Genomic DNA, 14,148 nt, shown 5'->3' with positions numbered 1-14,148 from the left:
TCCAAACATTTTGGCCAGAGCATGTTGGAGAAGAGTGGACCATTCATGGAGAAGTGGACAATCGGTCAAGGCCACAGTCCCTCCAGAGGATCTAAGGGCCTACCTACCTCTTCTGGCTCCCGGGAACTCCAAGCATCCCTGGGCTTGTGGCTGCATCTCTCCAGTCTCTGCCTCTGTTGTCACGTGGCCTCTCCCTGTTTCTGTCTCTTATAAAGGACACTCATTGCACTCATTGGATTAAGGCCACCCTAACCTAGGATGACCTCATCTTGATGACATCTGCAAAGACCCTATTTCCAAATAAGGTCACATCCAGAGACAGGTTCTGGCACTTAGGACTTGGACATATCTTTTGGGGGGACACGATTCAATCCACAACACCCTATCTCCCATCCCCTACACTGTCTCGGCAAAGACAAATTCAGCGGGAGAAGGAACCACAAAATATGAAACAGATACTTGAAAGAAATCACTTTCATTGAGACACCAAGGAGGCAATGTTTGAGTTGAGGCATCCAGACCAACTGTGGCCCAACATGGGAACGTCTGAGAGGAATGTTCCAGGCAGAGGAAATAGCGAGTGCAAAGGCCCTGAGGCATGCATGAGCTTAGTGCTTTCCAGAAGGCCCAAGAAGCAGAGCTTCGGTGGTGCAGGGACTTATAGGCCAGAGTGGGACTTAATTCCAGTATCTTAGAGGGTTTTGCAAGGGAGATACAGCCTCATTTGTGTTTGGAATGATCGCTCTGCTGCTGTGGGCAAAACAAGGTTCAGGGAGCCCCCACGAAAGCCGAGATGGAGCACCGCAATCGTCTGAGCAGGAGAGATGTTGGTGGCCTGGCCCAGGAAGAGAAGGACAGCAGAGGTGCAGCAGGGCAGAGGCCAGCCCGGACTTTGGGGCCTGTGGCCTATTGGCTGTGTGTTCACGGGCAAGTATGTCAGCCCCTTGGAGCTCGGTTCCCTTATCTATAGAGTGTGGATGAGCCTCCCGCCTGTAGGTCCCTTTTTTGTCACATAGCTGGATAGGGCCATAGTATCATTCAGGATCTCAGGTCCCCTCCGCCTTCTAGTGTCCGAGGGACTTACCAAGGCCCCGCTACCAGCCAGCCCTCCCAGGGGAGAGACTCAACCCTTACCAGGGGGTGCCCGTGGCAGTGGGTCAGGAAAGGGGCAAGGTCCGTGTCCTCATCGTGGGGAGTTGGGTGACAGGGCAGCTGCCAGCCTCAGCCACCTGGGAGGAGAGCCCAAAAACTTTGAGAAGGCATGGGGAGCCACCACCCCCATGCCAGGCACACCTTTGGCCTCCTACCTCCCGTGTAGCCTTGCTCCTGTCTCCTGCTGGCACCCAATCCAGCCTCAGGCCAGAGAGACACCTGGGTGGGGGCTCAGGCACACCTTGCCCTCACAGGAGCTGACCAGGCACCCTGCGTCACGTCCACACTGCTCAGCTCGCCCTCCTCTCTGCACAGCTCTCACGAGGCCCCTGCTTTGGACATGGCCTACCCCAAGCTTGCCCTCTTGGCAGCCCCTCTGCAGCCCACTGTGTGACCTGGGGAACGGGGCCTAACTTTTCTCTGAGCCCTGCTGCGTAGGGAGCCCATAAGGTCCTTTGCCAGTGAGGGATTTTCCCACTCCAATAGGGGTTCTGGAAATCCTGAGAACTTTCCAGGGCACAGGGTCAGGAACCCTAATTGCCCTAAACTGGGCCCACTGGGATGTCATCCCTGTGCAGAGGGGTCTATTTCTGTCCCATCATGTTCATGTCCCAGAACCTGGCAGGGAGCCCGGCACACCGGAGGTGCTTGGTTGAAATTCACTGAATGCATGAGTGAATGAATGAGTGAGTAACCGAAGGGCCTTGGTGGGACATTTGGAATGTGTGCCACCTACAGAAAGGTCACACAAGACTAACCATAGGCTCAATTCTGGCCCCAAAGGCTTTAGCCCACACAGTAGTTATTTTATTGTCTGTGAATTTGTTGCCAACGTTTAAAAATGGGAGGTTTCCCTTTAAAACCTGGATTTCTGGCTTTTCCTAAAAAATCAGAGAGCCTGCCGTTGTGCTGGATTTCCTGGCGGCCACAGTCGGCAGCCATCAGAGCAGCTCCCCATCAGGCAGGCGGGCAGGAGCCACAGCGCCGCTCATGCAGCTGTGAACCTGAGTCCGAGGGGCAGACGGGATGCCGGGCGGGTGCCAACAGTGTGGCCCCCCGCTCTCTGCTCCTTGAAGCAGCACGCGCTGATCCCAGCCTCAGCCAGGCTCAGTCCCTGGCACTGGGGACATGGAGGCACATAAAACTAATCGGAAGCTCAGTCCTGGGGATAAACAGTCAAATATGGTGTGCCTGAGGGGGGGCGGGCCGGGGGCTGAATCAGCAAGGACAGGAGTGTGAAGTCCTGGAAGGACAGGTGACATGAAGATGGAGGGCAAGACAGGGACAGAGTCCTGTCCCTAAGCAGCACAGACCCACCCAGTCCTCCCCCAAACCTCTTCCTTCCCTTCCTCCACCCCCAACCCCAAAAATTCATCTGTGGCTTTGCCAGGGGAGCCCCGGGGAAGGCCAGCTTCCTCATATGTTGCACCAGGCCGCAGGCAGAGCTAAACGAGTAAATTGAAGGCCCAGACAGGGGCGGCTTTCAGGAAGGGCTGTCACCGGCTGTGAATCCTGGCAGCCCTTTTGTTTTCCAGCACAGGCATGTTTTCTGACTTTTTATGAAAGGGGGAGGGTGGGGGCCCCGCTCTGTCCCAGGAGAAGAGGCACCCGTCAGTGCCCATCCTGTCTGCCTGAGACCCCACTCCATGATATGCTGGCTGTGTGTCTGCCCCAACAGGCCTCATTTTCCCCTCCTGCACAGAGCTGGTGCATGCTGTGATGGCAGGGGGCCCAGGGAGGGGAGCCTACTGCCCAGGCCCAGCAGCCAGGTCGAGGAGGGTGTCCTACAGGGCAGGGACAGCTGTATGCAGGCATGGGCTTGGTCTGGGCTGCCTTGGCCTTGGTGTTCCCATCTGTAAAAGGGGTGATGGTGGCCTGGGGTTGGTGCAACCCTCCTGGAGGCTGTGGGGGAAGGTGTCCCAGGACCCCTCAGGGTCAGGGATCGGGGCTCCCTCAGGAACAGGCAGAGCTGCAGACCCCTCAGGCTGGCTCTCTGCAGTTTGTCAAACCCCCACCCCTTCGGACCTGGATCCTGAGAGCCCCTGGTAGATGGAAGGGTCTTGTCCTGGGGGCCAGAAACCCCTGCCTGTGCCTGGGCTGCCCCAGCCAGCCTCCTCTCCCCAGCCCATGGGGCCTCTCAAGTCTAGTTCCCCCGCATCTCCCACTACCCAATGGGAGTGTCACCCCCACACAGAAGCACCTACTGTGTGTGCATAGGAGCTAGGAACTAATGTAGGCAAAGGTGGACAAGGCCTGGCCCAGCAGATGGCTTGGCAGGAGACAGCATTCATTTCTTCCGCACAGAAGAGCTGGGAGGTTGTATGGCCTCACGAGCCAGGACTAGAAAGGTGGCAGCTTATGGGTAAAGGGCAGCAGAAGGGCAAAGGCCTGTGTGGGGTCAGAGCTGAGTGCCTTTGAGGATCAGAACCAGGGCTCGAGTGAGAGAGCAGGAGCAAGGCCCATGAGGCTGCAGGGAGAGGGTAGTGGGCCGGAGCTAGGCCACCTCTGCTCTCCATGCTGTGGCCTCCTGCCCTCAGACAACTGGGGAGCACGTCTCATGGGAGGGCCGCCTCCCTGACCTTGAATCTGGGATTCTCAGAGCCAGGCCGCTGCAGCCAAAGGTTTACCCACCCACCACCCACTCAGCCCCTCCTGAGCCGGGTCACCTGCCCACGGGAAAGGATGCTCCCAGGAATGCTTCTCTGAGATCTGTTAACCAGATTCGGTGGGGCCCAAGGAGAGCCAGCCCCTCACATCCCAGCTGCCCAGAAACTGGTCAAGATAACAGCGCAAGAGGACGGCAGGGCCAGCCGACCGAGTACCCCAGGCAGCCTTGCAGGAAACACTAGCGGGAAGGTGCCTGCCTCAAGCTGCTGGCGAGGAGGTTCCTATCCTGGGTGCTGCTTCTGGCTGTGTGGCCTTGGAAGGGTCACTTGCCCTCTCGGAGCCTTGGTTTCTCATCTGAGCGATGGAGAGGACAACAGACCAACCTCATGGACCCAAGAGGATTAATGAGGCAGTGCCAGCTGAGGGAGCACCCAGGACATCTGCGACCCTCAGGACAGGGGCTCAGATAGGAGCGGGATCACCCACTCCAGCCTGCAGACCAGGGCCTGGGTGAAGGCCCACCCCACTGCCAGGGAACACCCACCCCCTCCTCAAACCTTAGCAAGACCCCAACCCCAGCCCCAGCCCAGAAGACGAGAGCAGGAAAGTGGCCTGCTGCATCCCAGTGCCCCACCCCCAGGAGTCCAGCCAGGGCCCGAGCATGTGTGGAGCCCAAGGCAGTCCCCAGGGCCTCCCCTCACCCCAGGACTCTCCCAAAGTGGGGATTCCAGCCACTCAGGATTCTTCTGCAGGACTCGGACCCAGATTGTCCCAGGAGATGACAAGAGGTAACAGAAGAGTAGACAGAGTTTGGAAGTGGCGAGAGCTAGGCACCAGCCCCAGCCCACCACACAAGAGCCATATGACCTTGAGCTGGTCCCCTATACTCCAAGCCTTAGTTTCCTGATCTGTATGCTGGGGCTGAGTGCCTGTGTCCAGGGAGTGTGGCCCCTGAACCCAGCATGCAGCAGGTGCCTCATTGGACTAATTGCCTGGGAATGCCTCACCTGGCACACAAAACTCAATAAGTACCCATTTCTGCCCACTGGCTGTCTCCTGCAGGCCCCTCATACAGTGGATCGTTCCCTCAACTCAACAGAACCCTGAGAATCGAGGACCCCTCCCCCACCCAGCTTCCCTGCAAACCGGCACGTTACTAATTCTTTCATCCTTAGGAAGTGAAATTATAATCACTTTTAATTGAAAAATGAGGCTGATAGGATTCCAAACCTGACAGGAGAGTAATTAAAGCAGCCACCGGCCTCCGAGAAAGCTCATTAATCTTGTCACTCAGGACACAGCTCATTAAACCCCACATCCCCGCCAAGCACAGGAAGGAGGCCCCAAGTGACCTCTACTCAGGTCCCTATTTCTCATGTGGAGGGTTTGCTTGGGCCAAGACAAGCTTGATTTCCAAAAGCCAGAGCAGGCAGCCCTACAGCTACCACCCATTTCATCTACCGTGTTTCCCTGAAAATAAGACCTAGCCGGACAATCAGCTTTAATGCGTCTTTTGGAGCAAAATTAGTATAAGACCCCGTCTTATTTTACTATAATATAAGACCAGGTCTTATCTAACATAATATAATATAAGACCAGGTCTTATATTAATTTTTGCTCCAAAAGACTCATTAGAGCTGATTGTTCAGCTAGCTCTTATTTTCGGGGAAACACAGTACTGCCCACAGCCTCAGCTTCCTTGTCTGTAAAATGGGTCTGATGCCGCCCCCTACCCCAGGGTAGCTGGGAGGTGAGAAGACTGGCCTAAGGCGACTTATCCCAAGGCCTGGGGTAGTCAGAACCACACCTGGCCCAGCCTCCCGGCCCCAGGAAGGCCCACAGAGCACACAGCGAGACCCCATATGTGGGTCCCCAACCCCACGTTGCAGCCCCTGCCTCTCCCTCCTCTTACCTGGATCCAATCTCTGTGCGGAACAGTGCCTCTCACAAGGTCATACATTGGGGTCACAGGGCGGCAGGGTGGCAGCACGAACGATTCCCAAGGCACACTCTGGGCCCCAGACTCTGCCTCCAGGGGCTGGTCCACAGCACGGCCTAGGCAGCAAATGTCTAGAAACCTCTCACTTACCTGAGGGCAGTGGAGCTAGAGGAGCACTGAACGAGCCACTACAGACACCCCCCCCCCCCCCAAGATCGTGACAAAGCCCTTGGGACTTCATGTTGAATGGTTAAAGTAATGGGAAGTAAGTTTGACTTTTGTGAGCCGTTGAGTGTTGATGGGTTATTTGGGGGAAGAGATAGTGACAATCTTTCCGACAAAATCAGAATCACATGAAGCCTGGAACATTATTCACCCTCCAGGAGTTTTCCCAGTGTGACCTAGAGCCAGGGGGGACCAGGCCCAGCTGAGGCTGGGGTGTGCTGAGCTTCCTGCCCCCCTCCTAGGGTCCTCAGGGTGGGGGTGGGGGCTCGTTACAGAAGACAGAGGGTCAGGCTCCCAGACGGACCATCTGCTCTGGGCAGAGTACAAGGCTCTGAGTCTGTAGGAGGTGGCATCAGCCCTGGACAGAGAAGGAGGGAAAGGAGGCCCATCCTGGGAAGGGAACAGTGGGTGCAGGGACCTGAGGCAGGAGCGTCCCCGGCGTGCAGCAACAAGGACGGTGGCAGAGGGTGCTGGGAGGGGAGGGCAGACAGCAGTGGGACAGGAGCATCCAGGCAGCATCATGTAGACCTCTCAGACATGCGGGTGCCTGAACCAGGAGCTCAGGGACAAAGGCACAGGGTTCCCACAGCCCCTCTGACGGCCCTGAGGGCTCCTGCCTGGGTCCCCGGCATCTTGACTTCACGTAGGACTCCACACTTCTCTTTCTTTCAAGTCTCCCATCTCACTCCTTGGCCCTTCCCTACTCAGCCTGTATGGGACAATGTGGTCATTGCAATCTTGCAGGTGAGGGCACGGAGGACCCCTAGACAGCTGGTCCCTCCCACCCTGGACAGCTGGTGTCCAGGGTTTCAGAGACAGCCAGTCAGCGCAGGCATCGGGGACTAGGCTGGGATTCCCGCCTTTGATTTCTGGCAGCCCTCTTCATGTCAGGTAGTCAGCTGGGCCGGCCAGCGCATTCCAGATCCAGGGCCATCGGGATGTACCCGACGAGGCTGCTGCCGTCCAGGAGCTGAGGCTCGGGGAAAGGCTTCTTGGGCGGAGCTGGATGTGGGTAGCCAGCTCCCATCTTCTCCTGCATCCATCCAGCCCCCAAACCATTCTGCATCCCCAGCCAGCACCATCCTGTCAAACAGTCCCTGCCAGTCCCTGCTTGAAGTTCCAGGGCTCCCACCACACTCAGCATAAGGTCCTGCTCTGCACTTGTATCTAGAATGAAGGTGTGTGGTGTCCTGGTGGGTTTGCAGGACTTATTCTAGGAGGGGTTTGGGCAGGGCTCGGGCTGGCCATCAGGCACTGATGGAGGCACCAGTCACCTTCTGGAGAGTTGACACGTAAAGTCTAGGAAATGAAGAGCTACTGTCAGCAGTGTGTCACGTCCCCCTAAATACTAGTCCCTGAGGCACAAAAGGACAGAGGAAGGTGGTTAGTGCTGTAGCAGCCCTTGGTGGGTTCGGTGGGCACGGACCCTGTCTGTAAGCATATTCTCCCTCCACCCACCAGCGCCTCCCTGTCATTTTCGAAGACATCATTTTCTCCCCACGTGCTCCTCTTATCTCCCTCCTGTTAAAGGATCTCAACTATGCACCCGATAAGGCGGGACAAACACCCGCTTCCCGGCCCCTTCCAACGCCAGCCTCCACTTTCCCCCAAAGTAATTAAGATAAATGCAGCTGATAATTTGCGCAGTATTCTTAAACGTACCCTCGGGCCATATCTCAGATATAATTTTACCTGCAGCGTTTTATCTGCGCGCTTGGGTAACAGATAGTTTTTAAGCAAAGCGGCAGCGTTTGAAGAAAAAGGAAAGGGGGATATTTGTGAAATAAATGTCAGCATGAGCCATACCACAGCCTCTTAGAGCAAAGACAGCTAACTGGGAACCTGAGGTGCTGTTCTGGGCCACTCCACTCTGCTCAGCTCCCCCACAACTTGGGACACGTCCGGCTGCCCGGCCGGCTGGGAAAGGGACTCAGACGGGTCAGGAGCACCAAGAGAGCGGTGCCAGCTCCACAATGGTATTTTCATGGGGCGGTCGGCATGGCACGCTTGTCAAGGATGACCTGGAAACAGAGACCCCTGCCCAGCAGAGTTGGCAGACAGGGGACCTGGCTTCACCCACCATGCCCATTGGGAGTGGGCCGGTGACTGGAGGGGCCAGGCCATGTCTCACACCAGTCTTGGTGCAGGCTCAGAGAGGCTGGGTGGCAAAGTCAGTGCCCAGGGAGGCAGCTCAGGTGACTTGCGAGGCTGGACAGCCGGAAGCAGAGCGGGGATCAATAATCACGAGGCCTGGGCTGGACCCAGGCAGGGCAGGGGCCTCCCAGAGGCGCAGGAGGGCAACCTGGTTTGGGCGGCTGGGTCAAGTCACCGTGTGCCCTTGGACAAACCCAAGTCTGCTCTAAGTCTCAGTTTGCCTAGCTGTCCTCAGGGCAGGCTGGAGGCCTGCTGCCTCTCCCAGCTGGCTCTGCCCAAAGGCACATAGAGCTTGCCTCTTATTTGGTACCTAGGACAGGGAGCAGAGCCCTGGGATTGGGTGTGGATGTGGGCTGCGCACATGTGCACAGCATCCCAGACCATCTGGGGCCTCCCATAATCTGCCAATAAAACCCGAACTGGCCCATCCCCTTGTCATCCATCCCAGCTTCCCAGGCTGGAGTCCCCACCCCCGACCTGTGCTCGAGAGCCCCTCACCCAAGGACAGCCATGCCTGGCTGAGGGTCACTTCCTTATGGAGGCCCTGTGCTTAGAGATCAGTGATTACAGGTGGAAGCACTGCCTCACGAACAAATATCTCTCAGGTGGACACAACACACAACAGGGAGGGCTTCTCGAATGGGGTAGACTGGAAAGGAGCCTGGAAGAGCACGACCACATTCAGAGCAAACATCAGCAAAGGGTTTCCTATAGCTGGGTGCATGAATGATTCAGGGGTGCTGTCCCCTTTAATCTTCCTCGACAACCCTTTGAGGGCAGGACTTTGATCATCCCCATTTTCCTGGCGAGGAAACTGCTCTGAGACACTAGGTTGGCCCCAGTCCCACAGCCAGGTAGTGCCAGAGCCAGGATTCCAGCCCAGGCCCACATGGTCTGACCCTGGAAGTGAGTAGAAATCAGGAAGACTGGAAAGAAGGGAGGAGGTGTCCTAGGCAGGGGGAACTCGGGAGGAAGGGCCAGGACTGGGGCCGGCTGGAGGTGGGTCAGAAAGGAGAGGGAAGCCCAGCTCTAGGACAGAGAAGCCATAGCTGAAACAAGGCAGGTTGAAAGAACAGGTGAGGGAAGAGGGTCAGGAGCAGCGGCTGGACGCGGAAAGGGGCCAGGGGTCATGGGGTGTGAGCACAGGGAGGGCAGGGGTCCAGGACCGCCCTCACCAGGAGCTGCTGCCCACACCCCAGGCCAGAGCCAGCCAGCTTGACCGTAGTCTTGAGTTACCTGGAGCACTGGGGCCAGGCCTGTTAGGAGAGGGGCCAGGTAGTGTTTCTGAGGAAAAGGAGATGCCTGCACTCCTGGGGTTCCCTGGGGCAGCCCCGGATCTGGAGGATTGGATCTCCCGACTTCAAAGGGGCCCCAGATGCTGAAACCCACACCAACGCACACCAAGGGGCTTTGCCAAGAGTCTGGGCGGGGGTGGGAACCCGAGACCTAGGGCACACGCTGCCCGGAGCCTGCCCCGTGATCTGAGCACCGAAGACTGGTCCTCGAGCCCCTGGAGGGGCAGCTGGCATCAAGAGCCCTGGGGTGCTACAGGCAGAATGTTAGGCCCAGAGTCCTGGGACTGGGGAAAGAGGGTGATGGGGTGGCTGAGCTCTGCCCACAGGCTGAGCATGTGGGGGCAGGGCACCTCAGGGACGGGAAGGGGCCACTGAGGCAGGACCAAGGTTCAAAGGTACAGAGCCACTCTGTCCAGCATGGGGCATGTATGGTCCTGAGCAGGCTTGCTTCACCCCCCTGTGTGCTTCACTACGTGCTGTGTAACTTGGATAAGTCAGACTACCTCTCTGAGCCTTGGTTGCCTCATCTATCTGTTAACTTTTCATATGAGCTCCATGTGGCAGAGGCCAGGAATTAGTCACTCACCACGGTATGCCCAGTGCCTATTGCAGCATCTGACACCAGTTGCAGCTCTGTGAGTGAATAAATGAATGAATTGGAAGGTAGAGTGAAAGTTCTTCCACCGAGTCACCGGCGACCCCTGTGGTCGTCCTCTCTCCAGGCCTCAGTCTGCCCACCTCTGCCGGGAAAGGCCACACTGTGATGCCAGGATTTACATTAAAGCCTGGGGTTCTCTACTTTGTCAGGATGAATGCAAGTCGGTGCAATCCCATCGGGTTGTACTAATAGATTCGTTATCTGTTGCTATGTGACAAATAGCAGCTTAAAACAATACCATTATTCTCTCCGTTTCTGTGTGTCAGGAATTTGGGCACCTCAGCTGGGTGGTCTGGCTCAGGGCCTCTCAGAGGTTACAGCGGGAAGGTCAACAGGGGCTGCTGCCTCATCTGAAGGCTCAACTGGGGCTGGAAGAGCCTTTTCCAAGGTGGCTCCTCACACAGCTATGGGCAGGAGGCCTGTTCCTCCCAATGTGGACCCTCCACAGGGCTGCATGCGTGTCCTTACAACATGGCGCCTCTGAGGGAGCGATCAGACGGAGAGCAAGGCAGAAGCCACAGTGCCTGTTATGACCTAATTTCTAAAGTCCAACAACCTTTCTTCCACCCTACTCCATGCGTGAGCAGCAAGTGACCAGGGCTAGCCCACGTTCAAGGGGAAGGAACTGGGCCCTACCTTCTCAAAGGAGGAGGATCAAAGAATTTGTGGCCAAATTTTAAAACCATCCCAGGCATTAATTTGCCAATCTCTCTCCAAATCACAAATGCATTTGCCTTTTAACCCCACTATCTCTTCTTAGAGTTGACCCTGAGGGTCTCACTGGCATGGATTTGTGGCCCTACTGTTTGTAAGGCTCAATATAGACAACCGAGAATATTCTGTAGCTGTGTGTGGTGGAAAGATGCACAGGCAGACAGACAGGAATCTCTATGGAATGCTGTGGAATTATCTCCAAAATACATTGTTAAATGTAAAAAAGGTGTGGAACAGTGAGTGCAGCAGACTGTCTTTTGTTGAAGAAAGGAGGAAAATGGGAATGTTTATTCATATTTGCTGGTATTTGCATCAAGAAATTCTAGAAGGAAACACAAGAAGTTCCCGAGTGCTTACACAGCAGGACAGGGGAAGAGGGTGGAAGGGCCAGGGTTCAGGGTGAGACGTCTCACTGCAGACCTTTGAATATTGTCTTGAGTTTGGGAGCCTCACGAATGTGGAGTCTATGCACACATAAGAACTTAATGAAAGGAAATGTAAAATAATCATCAAACCTGGGACGAAGGCAGCTAGCTGACCCCAACCCTGCAGGGCCCCCAGCCGGACTGAGTTGTCTGATGGCCTCTTGAGCTCACCATCTCCTCGCAGCCCCACGGTGGCTTCCTGGCACCCAGGGGCCCTGCTGGCTCTGCATGGCATTGTGGGGGCCTCACCCGGGAGCTGCTCCCTCTGCCTGGCTCCTCCCGGGGCTCTCGGACCCCAGCCAAGCACCACATGGATTCTGACACACTTTCCGTTTTCCTTGCAGCCAAGAAATCCTCATTCCTCAGGAAGCTGTGCGGCGACTCAGCTGAGGGCCCGACTCCCCAGGTACGTAGAAGAGGACAGCTGGCCTGGAGGCTGGCAGGCTGCCACCCAGCCGGAGATGCCCTCGTCCCAGCCTCCCCACCCGCCCCACCCTGGCTCCGTCTCCTTCCGTCTCCCCACTCTGGCGGTAATTGGGGCTGCCAGCTGCCTCCCTTAAGAGACTGTCTCCCCAATCCAGCTGTCAGAGGCTGACACGTGGCTTCTAACCGCAGTCCAGAGCCAGAGTGAGAAGGACATTCAGGATGGCAGCTTGTCACCTGATGTTCTCCAGGGGCCAGCAAGTCGGGCCCCTCAGATCAGACCCCTCCTTTCCTGAGAGGCCTGGGGCACAGCTGTTTCAAACCAACAAATTAGCATCTTTTTCCTGTTTTCAGACCCCGCCCAGCCTTCCCCGAAGCCCCTTTCTTATCCTCTGCTCACTACCTTTCTTTTGTGCCAATGAGCAAATCCAGGCTCAGAGGGGTGATGGTGCTTACAGTATTAATGGGGAAGATACGTTGGTTCCCACCAGCCTCTCTGCTAAATGCTTTGAGAAGAGGTTATTCACTGATTTCGCCCTTGCCATGAGCCTTTGAGACAGGTCCCAGCGTTATTCTTAGGTCACAGATGGAGAAGCCCAGGCTGATTAAGTCTAGAGAGGTACCTGGGGCATGCACCCAGCATGGGTGGGGAGTTCAGACCCAGGGCCCCAGCCACCCATCCCTTTCAGAGGCTGCTCAGAGTCTGGACCTGCAGGGCTCACTGTCTGACGGCTACTCTGGCCTCAACTGCCATCCCCTAAAACAACTCGGGAAGCTGCCCAGGCCTCAGGCCCCCCCTCTCGGCAGCCTGCGCAGGGGTGGGTGAAGGATACCCTCCAAGGCCAGGAGGGCCTGGGAGGTCAGCGGCCCATGGCACCTCTGCACGCCTGACCGCAGGGATTTCACCGCCTGTTGCAGTTGGAGCCCTGGGCCTCGGTCTAGAAGTTGGCCTGGGTCCTGCCCCCTTAGGCTATCTGAGAAGTTCAGGAGGGGAGGTCCCAGAGGCCAGAACCCCATCCCCTCCTACACCAGCGCCCAACATGGTCAGAGCCAGCTCTTGGCCTGACTTTCACTGGCTCACTGCCCTGAAGCTGGGTGAAGAGCTCTGCCTGTGAGACATCCCTGGAGCCAGCAACAAGGGGAGGATCCCCCAGGAGACTCCCTGGCCTGGGTCCGAGTGCACAGAGAAGCAGGCCATCGTTGCCCAAGCTGCTGGCTGCGGCCTGGCTGCCCACTTACTTGGGGTCCCACCTGCCCACCCTACCAAGTCCTCACTGTCCTTCAGGAACTGGCCCAGTTCCCAGCAATTCCTTCCTTGGGCACAGAACTCTTTCTCCAAGTTTCCCCAAACAGCCCTGCACCTGCCTATCCTCACAGTTCCCACCCCTGAATGCCCTCTCTGTCCTTGGGCTCCGAGGCTAGAACCGATGCCACGTCCTCCAGGAAGCCTCCTCAGGAGCCCGACTGAACCCCCCAGGCCCTCGGTTAAATTCCACCCAGCATGCAGTAGGTGTTCAATAAATGCCACTCCATGCCCCCCCATGCCCAGCTTCCGTGGGCCTTCCAGGAACTCTGAGCCAGAGTCAAGTCTCGGAAGCCGCAGTGTGTGGGCCCTGAGCACAGGCAGACAGACGCCCAGAAGCACTTGTGTGAGTGTGAACACGTGAATAAGGGATCAGCCCCACAGTGGCCTTCCCACCAAAAGCAGCTGCTTCTGGCTGCTGGAAACAAAAGGGCCTGGTCTGTCCCCCTTCCACTGGGCAGATGGGGAAGCAGCCCAGAAATGGAGAGTGCCCCCTAGCGACCAGGCAGCCAGCCCACCCGCTAGACAACCAAGCGGCCTGGCCACAGCTTGTGACCTCAGCCCTTAAAAAGTCAACAAGGCAGGTTCCCAGGTCTCAGCTCTAAGTCTCTGCTCAGACGTAGCATGAGTCACTGCTACTCATAGCTAGTAACCAAATGGAGCCATGTGGCCAAGCCTGATGGCAGCAGGACGAACTGAAACAACCCTTCCAAAGGGACAGCAGAATCTTAGTAATGGGATCTACTACCTGGAACCCCAACAGGGAGCCTTCTGGGCAGGGCTTGGGGCTGCCTGGAGGCTGCAAGGGCCCCTGAGAACAGATGGGGCCGTTGGGTCAGAGGCTTCTGCTCCTCCTTAAAAGCCCACGCAGGATGGCCCAGGTGGCCCCACCAGAGGTGTGGCTGCAGCCTGGAGTGCTGACAGACTCGACTCCCATCTGGCTTTTAGAAATGCCCCTGGAGAAGCAGCTCCGAAACCCAGTGCACAGATGGGGACACTGAGGTTGGGGAGGTGCTGGCATTCCAGGAGGGAGTGCCCCTGCGTTCTGGGTACCATGCCAGGTCACATAGAATGTTGAACCTCAGGACGACCCAGTGAGGGAGGCGCCATTACCATCCCTATTTCAAGGATGTGGAAACTGACCTTTTGAGTGTCTAATGTGCGCCAGACTCCAGGCCATGGGGAAGGGGCAGTGAATAAACTGCAGGTTCCCCAGTCAGGAGCCCCAGGCTCAGGCAGAAACAGATCGTCCG

The 14,148-nt window shown here is 56.9% G+C and overlaps 1 protein-coding gene across 2 annotated transcripts in view; it reads left to right on the top strand.

Moving 5' to 3' along the window:
- ZNF469 (zinc finger protein 469) overlaps positions 1-14,148 on the top strand; it is a 307,143-nt gene that overhangs the window by 277,711 nt on the left and 15,284 nt on the right. For both annotated transcript variants that reach the window (XM_088800201.1, XM_074314463.2), the window contains one exon: positions 11,514-11,575. The gene's annotated coding sequence lies outside the window, so the exon portion shown is untranslated. The remainder of the gene's footprint in view (positions 1-11,513; positions 11,576-14,148) is intronic.

The sequence above is a fragment of the Rhinolophus sinicus genome, chromosome 8, assembly GCF_057876585.1.
Source record: "Rhinolophus sinicus isolate RSI-liver-muscle chromosome 8, RSI-T2T, whole genome shotgun sequence".
NCBI classification, from domain to species: domain Eukaryota; kingdom Metazoa; phylum Chordata; class Mammalia; order Chiroptera; family Rhinolophidae; genus Rhinolophus; species Rhinolophus sinicus.
The sequence above is the reverse complement of the archived record's forward strand: the minus strand, read 5'-3'. Positions and strand labels throughout refer to the sequence as shown.